The sequence below is a fragment of the Conger conger genome, chromosome 8, assembly GCF_963514075.1.
Source record: "Conger conger chromosome 8, fConCon1.1, whole genome shotgun sequence".
NCBI classification, from domain to species: domain Eukaryota; kingdom Metazoa; phylum Chordata; class Actinopteri; order Anguilliformes; family Congridae; genus Conger; species Conger conger.
In genome coordinates this window covers 33,222,729-33,235,352 of record NC_083767.1, presented here as the reverse complement: position 1 = coordinate 33,235,352, position 12,624 = coordinate 33,222,729, and positions in this window count along the sequence as shown.

Below are 12,624 nucleotides of genomic sequence, written 5' to 3'. Positions count from 1 at the left end.
GCTGATTAGCATCTATTGGAATCCCACTTCAAGAGGACATACATACATCAGATTCAATGAGGTATTTAATAGAACACCTAATAGAACATTAAGTTCGATGTAATGCAGTGAAGACCCCATGAATTTATTTGGACAGTGGCAAGCGAACGCTTCCAGCAGACTTCATTTTGGGGACTTCACAACTGTGCCTGATGGTACAGTGCGCATGTGTATTGAGCAGCCTTCAGCCTTCAATTATGAAATGGAATCCACTTTAAGAGTTTCATTAGAAACACAGATTCAGCACCCTAAATGGAATGAGCTGGGACAAGGTGAAAATTATAAGGAAGAATGATACCCCCGAGTACCCCCTTTATCCTTACATAAAGAGTAAAAAGTTAAAGCAAGCACACCATTTGCACAGACACACGTCATCTTTCAGCTGTCATTTATTTTACTGTAATTTTTTTGTGTTTCGGGGTTGGAAAAAACTGCACCATTTGTTGGAAGGTTCAGAAACAGCAAAATGCCAGCAGAGCGGCAACTCTGCGACACTAGATGGCAGCAGTGTCTGATGGTGGAGCTTAAAATGGCTCTGTGTGGAATACCCTGACTCTCAGACTTCTCCTGCAGCCTCAAGAAACAGACAAAAGAAATTCCAGAAGTTTTCCTTCGCTTCTGAACCACCTTCGTTCTGAACTCAGGGCATTCGCTGTTGCAGTCAGATGAAGTCAAGTCGGTTCTCTTGTCCTCGCCGAATGGCGACACCCTTATGCGGTGCGCAGAGTAAACGTTGCACTACATGAGGTCACTTCCTGTCTGGGACAAAGGAGAACTCTAGGAAGCCAGGCCAAATGAGGGAGGGAGGAAGAGAAGGAGGAGGGAGGAGAGAAAAGAACCAGCCTTTGCCTCTCTCTCTTTTGCGCATCTAAGTGATGTTTTGAGTGGAAACACCCAGAGAACGATAAGGTATAACATCACCGCTGGCTTTCATCACACCCAGACTCCTGGATGCTGGCAGTAGAGAGACAGGCAGGGGCGGGGGTGCAGTATACTCATCACTGAATGGAAACTCATACGACTTCAGTGAGAAAAACGCTGAAAACGGCACACGTCTGTAGCTCCACCTCCAACTGAGCCACTGCTGTTTGTCAGCACAATATACAGTGCGGTTCGTAAGTATTTGGACAGTAACACATTTGTTTTGGTTATTTTCGCTCTATATACCAACAAACAAATGATTGAAATAAAACAATTAATTCCCAAAAACTTGGGGGGGACTATAAAAATTGCTGTAATTCTTACGGTTCACCCAATATGGACCTAAAAACCCAAATTAAAGCTGAAAGTCTGCACTTTAACCACATAGTGCTTCGTTTCAACTGTTTGTTTGTTAGAGTACAGAGTGGAAACGACAAAAATGTTTCACTGTCCAAATACTTATGGACTGGATTGTACATCTTTGATGCAATTTGAAGTGAAACTTCACTCCTCCCGTGAGGAAAAGAAAGAAGTATTAATTAACAAACAAACAATGTGTTTGCATGCAGTAGAACTCACATCCACACTTGCAATTGTGTAGGGTTTCAAAGAAGGCATGAGCTTGAACACCAAACTCCTCCTGCCTGCAAGATCACTTGCTGAACTTCCAAATACACCCCTTGCACCGCCTACCAACTCCCGCCCATCTCCCGATCTTTATTCAGCATTCACCATTACTTAAGTATTGCACAACAGTGAATATCAAACAATTTATTGAATAAAGTAAAGATTACGTTTCTGTTATCCAAGCAATTTCCAGCTGTCAAAAATAATTGTGGTTATTGCTTTGTCAAGAGCATTAAAAAAATATAAACCTTGCTGGGGGGTTTTTTTGTACTCCTGAGATTAACACTGATATTCTCCGCTTCTGATGTCACTCGGGACAAGAGCATCTGGACAGGGATGTAACGGTATATCATCTAGGACATGGGTGTCCTTTTAGCCGGGATGTCGTTGGGGTAGTAAATAACCGCATAAAACAAATTCCGGCCCAGCTAGCGGCCACACCTTGTGGTCTGTCGGCGTTTCACAAACAGGGCCGACTGTGGACAGCTGAGGCCAAAACAGACGAGACGACCGTCAATGCGATCATCAGCTGTTAATAGAATGGAGTATGGTTTGAGGTTGGTCCTGAGGTGGGCCAATGGCTCTCACCGACTTAAGCCTGATTTAGGCTGTGTGGTGTCCCATTCCTTTCGACATGCTTTCTAGTGGATTAGAGCTCTATGCCAGCTACAGGTGTTTGCGTGTTGGGAGACCTAGTGTAAAATGATGTATATCATTTTACACAGTAGAATGAGCTGGAATAATATTTCAACACATACACATACGAACAGACATGTACACACACACGTAAAAAATATGTAATGTGACGTAGCATTTTAAATGGCTAATGGATTAGCATGTGACAAATATGGATGTTCACCACTGAGATAATCTTGTAACAAGGACTTTTGCTGGTGAAAAATTATTTTATTTACATGCACCCATACACACACACACTCACACACACACACACAGGAAAAGTGTCTGTTGTTTTTAATCCTATGTCGTTAAACTCTCCACGGTACCCTGGGCAATGGGCTTGTGCTTGCTTCATGTCTTTTAACTACCCCAGCGTGAGCTCCGGGGATCTGGCCCTGAATAGCCGCAGAATTTAGCGGGAAGCAACACGTGGAACAGTGTGGCCTGTGTGTCCAAGCCTGCCCTCTGTGTATATTTTTCCTGATGTCAGAGGGAAAATGAATGATGCTCTTTACCTGTGAAATGTCCATATTGATTTTTAGCAAGTTGCCATGAATTGTAGAAAATTTAATTTTTTTTATTTCTTTATTTTTTATTTCAAAGATATCTGTGGTGCTCATTGGATGCCTATATGTACACTCAGTGAGCACTTTATTAGTTACTGGATATTTTTTTTGTTTCTGGCACCATTCTCTGCAAACTCTAGAGACTGTTGTCTGTGAAAATTCCAGGATATCAACAGTTTCGGAAATACTCAAACCCCCCTTTTGATACCAACAATCATTCCACAATCAAACACATTTTTTCAAATTTTTTCCCCATTCTGGTGGTTGATGTGTGCATTAACTGAAGCTCCTGACCCGTATCTGCATGATTGAATGCATTGCACTGCTGCCTCACGATTGGCTGATTAGATAATTGCATGAATAGGTGTACAGGTGTTCCTAATAGTGCTCAGTAGGTGTATGTTAGGTGTACTTTTGAGCTGTTTCATTCCATTAATATATCTGGTCTGTAAAATGGCCGACTGAAGGGCCCCCTGTAAAAAAAAAAAAGGCTTCTTGATGATCGATCTTGCTGACATAGAACCATGCTGTGTCTCCCCGGAGTCCCTTTGTTTTGATAGACAAGTTGACTGAAAAGCTGTTTTTAGAGGCCCCTGACGACCAAGGCCATTTTTTATGGTGCAGTTGACATTTGACCTCAGGGGTTCATAGGTCGGCAGTCATAGATTATATTCATTCTGTGAAGTGAACAGTGTGCCAACATTAAACACAGGTCTGGCGGCTGCAAGTGCTGCTCGTTTGGCGTGACCCCGGCTTTGAACACATAACTTTTTTATATTGTTTGCACATTTGTAGTCTGTTCCCTTCACCCTGTCCAAGGTCATTTGAAGTGACCCCGGGTTTTTGGGGGTGTGAAGGAGGCAAAGTATACACTTGAATTACAAATGTTTTTTAAAGGACATGTACAAAAAGTCCTTACAGTCTCCCACTGCATGGGACACTGTCAAGAGAAGATGGTTCTATTAATTCTGAAGATGAAAATATGCATTTGTACACACGTGCGCACACACACACACATTCAACACACAAGCACACCTGCACACACACTTACAGACACGCGCATACATGTCACAACTTACCACCAAACCCCCAGCACATTGACCAGGGAGAGAAACGGCCTCTTACTGTACATCTCAGCTGTGTGTTGTACAGAATATGAGCAAACACTTCGATCAAACTATTGTAACCCACCCTCACTCGGGTTTCTGTCATTCATAAATAAAATGCATTCAAAAGTCTTCAAGGTTCTAGGAAATGCAAACCTTCTTCCTAATTGAAAATCAGCGTGTGAATCATTCTACTTCTGTTAGTTGTATTGTACATAGCCAGCAAGCTTAGTATGAAAGTCTCTCAAACTAGTCAGGGAATCTCCCTGTTTCATAATTCATAGGATCCATACCTTGGAGAGCATAGTTACTGTACCTGTGTAGTGTAGGTACGCTGCACTTCTGTTCTCTTTCTCAAATATATTCAAATGGCTGGATTCCTAAGAATGACCAACAGTTCACAGTGGCCACAACTATGAAAATGAAAGCAAGTTTCTGCTGATGGTGTAAATTCCACTGTCGTGGCTTTTTCCATAGCTTAATAATTCTAAGCAATTACAAAATGGCAATGATGGATCCCACAACAATGAAATTAATACTTTATATGTTAAAGTTTTTGTTATTTTAAGACAAACTGATTAGAATGAGAAATAAGCGACGAAAGCCTGCAATGTTTTGAACTTGATTAAACACAAAAAACACTCCAAGTGCTCCACTTATCTCTGACATCCAATGCTGGTATTTCAGTATAATTAACTTTCCGTTTTATCAGCCATGACATTATACTGTGTTTACCTATATTTATCTTGATGTTTCACATAAACATCCCACATTTAATCACACTGTGGTGGAATTGTGGGGATGTCTTAAAAATAGCCAGTTTCTGAGATCACAAGCATTCACTAAACACCAGCCCTCACGGAGATGGGCTAATGTACGTTCAATTACGGTTACAGAGCTGTCTTTGTGACCATACCTGTAGATATACAATTTGAACAATAACAGTTTGACCATGATAACTCATGGTTCAATTCATGCAGTTTTTTCAATTACAATTTAGTTCTCTAACAGATGCTTTTAGCCTAAGTGATGTAATACATTTCCCACGGTAAGCAAATACCACAAAGTCAGAATGATTTAAGTGCTGTCATCAACATGCATATCCCAAGACCTATGGGTTAGAGGGATAGATTCTTTGTTCAGCCTCCACAGGCCACTTGGCACCTCCCGCTCTCCGAACCTCCACCTCACGCTCACGACTACTGTCTGTTCTGGCTCCACGGTGGTGGAACGAACTCCCCGTTGAGGTCAGAGCTGTAGAATCTCTCCCCACCTTAAAGCGCAAACTGAAGACACACCTCTTCAAGCAGGACCTCTCCCCATCCCTCCCTACCTCCCTGTGAACCTTAATTGTTGTCTTTGTGATTTACTTTGTGTTTCGGTATTTTTAGTTGACTAGGTAAGCAGTATTTGGATAGTTAAGTTTGGTCACTTTTGCTTTGTTTAAAAAAATAAATAAATGAAAAATAAAAAGGCCCTGGTCCTTATCTTTGTTGTACGGGTAGCAATTGAAATTGTACTTCCCTCTAGGGTCTTTCAGCGCACTTATCCCTGGTTATGGGTATGCACTTTGTTGTACGTCGCTCTGGATAAGAGCATCTGCCAAATGCCAATAATGTAATGTAATAGAAGGGTTTGTAAATAAAATGGAAATGTTAAGGCGTGGTCTGCCAGTGAATCTGCCTTACTGGCTGATGCTTAACAGAGAGGTTTGGCTGGATTTTATGGTGTAATCCATGTCTAAAGATGGTCCTGGTCCTGCTTAAGGTCACATTTATTCCCCCCCTAGGCTATGATCAGACAATTTTAAGACCATTGATATATACACCATTAGTTAGGAAGTTAGAAGATAGCTTTTAAAATATGACATATCACATCACACAGTGAGCAATTCATTAGGTAGACCTGTACACCAGCTTGTTATTGCAAATATTTAATCAGCCAATCATGTGGCAGCAAATGCATAAGAACATGCGGACGTGGTCAAGAGGTTCAGCTGTTATTCAGACCAAATGTCAGAATGGGGGAGAAATGTGATCTAAGTGACTTTGATCGTGGAGTGATTGTTGGTGTCAGACAGAGCAGTTTGACTATCGCAGAAACTGCTTCTGGGATTTTCGTGCACAACAATCTCTTGAGTTTGCAGAAAATGGTGCAAAAAACAAAACATTTGCATTAACAAGTGCACAGGTGTACAGGTCTACCTTATAAAGTGATCACGTGTACATACCTAATTCATAAATGGACCTTAATGTTGTCATCGGAACTGAAACCTTTGACTCTCAACAGTACTGTGCAAAAGTTTTAGGCAGGTGTGAAAAAATCCTGTAAAATAAGAATGCTTTCAAAAATAGAAATTACAATAGTTTATTTTTATCAATTATCAAAATGCACAGAAGAAAAATCTAAATCAAATCAATATTTGGTGTGACCACCCTTTGTCTTCAAAACAGCATCAATTCTTCTAGGTATTCTTGCAAACAGTTTTTGAAGGAACTCGGCAGGTAGGTTGTTCCACACATCTTGGAGAACTAGCCACAGTTCTTCTGTGGATTTAGACAGCCTGAAATGCTTCTGTCTCTTCATGTAATCCCAGACAGACTCAATGATGTTGTGATCAGGGCTCTGTGGCCATACCATCACTTCCAGGACTCCTTTTTCTTCTTTACGCTGAAGATAGTTCTTAATGACATTGGCTGTATGTTTGGGGTCATTGTCCTGCTGCAGAATAAATTTGGGGCCAATTAGATGTGTCCCTGATTGTATTGCATAATGGTTAATATCTGCCTGTACTTCTCAGCATTGAGGAGACCATTAATTCTGACCAAATACATTTGAAGAAATACAGCCCCAAACTTGCAAGGAACCTCTACCATGCTTCACTGTTGCCTGCACTCATTCTTGAACTGCTCTCCAGCCCTTTGGCCTTCTGCTACAGCCAAATATTTCACATTTTGACTCATCAGTACAGTCTGCACCCCAGTTCCTGTGTTTTTGTGCATAGTTGAGTTCCATGGCCTTGTTTCTATGTCGGAGGCATGGCTTTTTGTTTCCTTGGCCGACGGTCCTCAATGTTCCCCGTTTCTTTGTGCTTCTTCAACAGAGCTTGGACACCACATCTGGAAACCCCTGTCTGCCTTGACATTTTTACCTGGGAGACCATGCTGATGCATTATAACTACCTTGTGTCTTGTTGCTGTGCTCAGTTTTGCCATGGTGTATGACTTCTGACATTAAACTGTCTTCAGCAACCTCACCTTGGAAGCAGAGTTTGGCTGTTCCTCGCCGAGTTTTAACCCTCCTACACAGCTGTTTCCGTTTCAGTTAATGATTGTGTTTCAACCAAAATATTAAACTGATAATCATTAGCTTCTGTTTGGTAAAATGGGTTATCACACACCTGACTATATACCTACAAAATCCCTGACTTTGTGCAAGTGTACCAAGAAGAATTTATGCTGATTTGAAGGCAAAGGGTGCTCACACCATATTGATTTGATTTAGATTTTGGTATTCTTCCTGTTGACAGTTTTTTTTTACAATTGTTAACAAGCATTTTGTTCACAGCATTGAGTTCACTTTTTCAAAACTCTTCATACAGTTCTCTGCACCAACATTCAGCTTGGTGCAACCAAGTAATGTTGTGCCAGACTGCGTGTTGGTGCAGCGTTGTATGAAGAGTTTTGAAAAAGTGAACTCAATGCTGTGAACAAAATGCTTGTTAACAATTGTAAAAAAAACTATCAACAGGAAGAATACCAAAATCTAAATCAAATCAATATATGGTATGACCACCCTTTGCCTTCTGTTTGCAATTGTAAAAAATGTACATGTTCCACTTTCATCATGGCTAGTTCCTGTCAATACGTAGACTATCTGGGGATCTTAGCAGGAATGTTTTGTTGGGGAGTATTCCCATAAACTCTTCCAAAGGTTCTCTTTCTGAGGTGACCCAAAAATGAACCGTTGAAAAGATGTATTTTTTATCTCTGGCAAATGATTGTTTTAAGCATACATTCTTAACTTTGGTTTTATTCTCTTGGTTCAGGAACAAAACTCATTATTAGATGTTTTTTCTGTGTCTAGCTCCCACATTTTCCATACCAGGCCAAAGGTCTGCCTGTCTGTCTGCCTATCTGTCTGTCTGAACTCCAGTACAATCTCCTGCACTGTCCATTCCAGGCAAGCAGACTGCTGTGATTAATGTCCCTCTCTCTCGCCTTGTTTCCTTCGGTGCTGGTTTGAGAAATGAAGAGAATTACCAGATTTAATGCTGAAGCAACAGTGTTTTGGTTTCAATGATTTTTGAGCCTGTAGAAAGTAGGGGGGCCATGTTTGTTTGGAAATATGCAGTCTGTTGGTGTTTCATTGCCCTTGGGAGGGGGTTGGGTAGGACAGTGAATGGCTTTACACTCTTTGAGAGGAACCAATATGCACAACAACGGAAATTGGCACATGTAGCATCATTAAAAAATGCCTAAAATACAGTAGTATAGGCACAATAAGCATATTTAACAAATAGTTTTTCTCCTTATTTCATTCTTACTGTATATTCCTTATGCTCAGCAATTCAGCTATTGCGCCATTGTCCTTGGGGTGGTTATGTTGGGGCGTGAAACAAGGCCATTCCCCCGCATGGGATCCTTCATGCCGCACTGGGTCTGGGTGCAAGACCACACCACACAAAAGTTTACAGAACCAACGGCTCGTGGACACCAGATGTCCCTGCTGAGGGACAATTACTGGTTTAAGAAGGAAGGTAATTAACATCCTTGAGGGTAATCTGATTTAGCTTTATAATAACTATTTATTCTATCACTGAAAACAGCTGCAGGGATTGCAAAAAATCTTTTAATAACTACTTAATTCTGTCTTTTCTCTTCGTCATGTTTTTGCGTGGACTCTGATTGGAACCTGATGTCATTTGGCTGCTTGGTCCCAGAATTGAGGCCAGGAAAAGGGAAGTAGGTAAAGACTTCAGCCTTGGTTAACCCCCTCCCCCCAACCCCCCCCCCCCCCCTCCCCTGTACCACTACACGAGTGACATTACTAACATGTCCTCTACCACCACAGTAGCCTACTAACTATACTGTGGGCTCCCTTGGCACCCTTAAAAAATGGAGAAAAAACGCTGCATATAATAAACAAAATGGATAATGATCTATATTTCATTTTCAAACATATGGGAAAACTATATACTTTTATTTCAATACATATACATGTTTACATTTTTTATTTAGGGATCAAATTTTTCCTGGAAACTATTAGCACCAAAATCATTAGCAATAAACATTGTTTCACCCCTAAAATTGGCAATACAATTTTACTTTTGTATTTTCTAGGAAGCAGCACAATTTTTGTCTAATTGTGTCATTCCATCACTTCCTGTTTTTCAAAAATTAGGCAAAAGCATGCAAAAGGTCAACCATAAGCATGGGAAAATCCAAAGAACTGTCAATTCAGAAGACACAGATGGTAATTGACCATCGCAAGTCCGGTAATGGGTAAAAAGAAATACATAAACAGTTAAACATACCACTTAGCACTTTAAGGGCAATAATAAAAGGGCATAGAATGGTTGCAAACCTGCCAGGAAGAGGACACAAGTGCTTATTATCCCCATGGATGGTAAGGAAGATGGTTAGGGAGGCTATAAATAACCGAAGGATCACAGTGTAAGAACTGCAGAGATTGATAGTGTCTTGGGATCACCAAGTCTAAAATAAATCATAAAATGGCACCTTACTGAGCACAATCGCATCTTGAGTTTGCCAAACCTCATTGGAATTTTGACTGGAAGAGCTATGGTCAGATGAGACCAAAATGGAATGTTTTGGCCATACATACCATCGACATGTTTGGCTGAAAAATGGAATGCATACAAGGAGAAGCACCTCGTACCTACTGTCAAATATGACATATCATGTTTTGGAGATGTTTTGCTGCCAGTGGTCCAGGGGCACTATTTAAGATCAATGGCACAATGGATTCAACAAAGTACCAGAAACTCTTGAGAGAAAATCTGGTTGCCTCCACCAGGAAGCTGAGACTTGGTCATAGGTAGATTGTCCAACAGGACAATCACTCCAAACATACATCAAAATCCACACAGAAATGGTAAGTAAAAACAACAACCACGTTCTGCAGTGGCCAGAGGTATCTCAAGGATATCAATGATTCTGAAAATGTCTGCATAGAGGAATGGTAAAAAAATCCCTCCATATGTGTTCTCTACCCTTATCCCAAATTATAAGAAAAAACTAAAAACTCATGGCTGTCATGGCTTTGCCAGGTGTGTTTGCACAAAATATTAAACCAGGAATGCTAATAATTGTGGAACTAGTGAAAATTAAGCTATTATTATTGGTTTATTGCATTTTCTGTGCATATTTATCAAAGGGGCCAATAATTCTGGAACCCACTGTAACTAACATGTTCTCTACTACTCCAGTACTGACATTACTGACATGTCCTCTACCACACCAATAGCCAAATACTGTAACTAACATGTTCTCTACCATTCTAGAACTGATACATCTGTCCATTCTAGCTCTGACATAAAGGGCTTGTTCTACATGAGTGCAGTACTGACACGTTTGTCCAGGCTCTCCTGTACACGTGCTATGGTCAGACCTGCAATACTACATGGACTGCAAAACCGCAATACCACAAATACTAAAAATTGTTCAAATCGTTTTCCATCATCATGTACCAGATATACATTTTCTGTTCCCCTCCAAACAATATCCTTTTCACATTGCAGAGTGCATCCTGATTTGATGTCTCCCTCCTGATTTGACGTTAGTCAAATCGACTCTCCGCCCTCCCCCCTAAAAGATCTGTTTCAATTGTGTGTACGTCACATGACTTCCCTTCCAGCTTTTTTTTTTTTTTTGCCAGTATTCAGAACATAATAATTATTTCATATGATTGCATGGTTAAGTTTATCAAGTTTTGCATTAAATTAAGTACACAGGTTTTTTATTTTCCCATGATTTTTTTCTGAAGACATAACATTTTTAGACCACGGTCTGGTATTCATACTTATGTCCTGGCATGTATCATTCCAGGTTTAACATGTCTTTCCTGTTAAATTTCAGCTAATGTCTCTTTTTTTACACCATTCTTTTCAATAAATGTAGCCATTCACCACAGCAAGTTGGGCCTCTTTACCTGAGAAATACACAGGGTATTGAACATGGGTTTCACCCGCGTTTGACCCATTCTCACCACACACCACTCGTAGGAAAGTCCCCTTGCCATTCTCACAAGACCCGGGTCTGCAAATATACTTCCGTTCATGTCACTGCTGAACAGGGTTGTCCCGTTTCAACATCATTAAAAGCAGACAACCAGATGCATGGACAAGATCTCTGGTCAACCGCAGAACGTTTTGACGATGATCAATGAAGGGCACACTTTCGCATGTCCTGGGCAACATTTCATTATTTGGTCGAACTCCTCACCCCATCTCTGTTAAAACGGACCACAAACTGCTGAACGACTATCGAACCCCGTCGGAGATTAGCCATTGTGTTGTGGTGGTTTGCCACCCCAGGAGAATACCGCACAATTGCTTGCTTGTTTGGAGTTGGGATATCAACTGTATGTAATCTTGTGCGACAAGTTACCGAAGCACTGGTCAATACTCGGCCAGCTTTAATCTCCCTTCTGTGTGGGCAGTGCCTCGAGGACACCATGAAAGGATTTCAGGAATGTGGTCACCCTCAGTGCACCAGAGCCATAGATAGGACATATACAGTAGTGTGCAAACATTTGGGCACCCCTGGTCAAAAAGCCTTTTACAATATAATATTTAAGTGAACAGAACCTGACCTGTAAATGGTACACTGTTAAACATGACACATTTCTTCAAATTTTAAAGCAAGATTACTTTTACAGTTTTAAAATAGTAAAAAAATGTAAAAAGGCCCTATGCAAAAATTTCGGAACCCTGTTCCCGTTAGTACTTTGTAACTTCTGTGGTGGCCATTCCAAAACCATCCGTCTGTCCTGGAGGTACTTCATGGTTTTGTCAGCCCAAAGCACATTTTTCCAAAAGGCTTCAGGTTCTCAGTGTTTTCTTTTGCATACTTCAGACACTTAAATTTGTTTAAAGTACATTGTATTGTTGTCCTGTGAACAGCTAGACATGTGCTTGCTACTCTTTTTTGCAGCACTTTTGCAGTGACGTGTGGGTTCTTCTGAACATTTCTTACCAGGACTTGGGCCATTCTATCTAAAATCTTTCTTGGTCTTCCAGACCTTGCCTTGACTTTAACTGTTCCATTACATTACATTACATGAATGGCATTTGGCAGATGCTCTTATCCAGAGCGACGTACAACAAAGTGCATACCCATAACCAGGGATAAGTGCGCTAAAAGACCCTAGAGTGAAGTACAATTGCAACTGCTTACCTGTACAACAAAGATAAGGACCAGGGCCTATTTGATTTTTTTTTTTTTTAACAAACAAATAAACAAACAACAAAGCAAAAGTGACCAAACTTAACTAGCCAAACACTGCTTACCTAGCCAACTAAAAATACCAATACACAAAAAAGTAAATCACAGAAAGACAACAATTAAGGTTCACAGGGAGGTAGGGAGGGACGGGGAGAGGTGCTGCTTGAAGAGGTGCGTCTTCAGTTTGAAGGTTGGGAGAGATTCTACAGTTCTGACCTC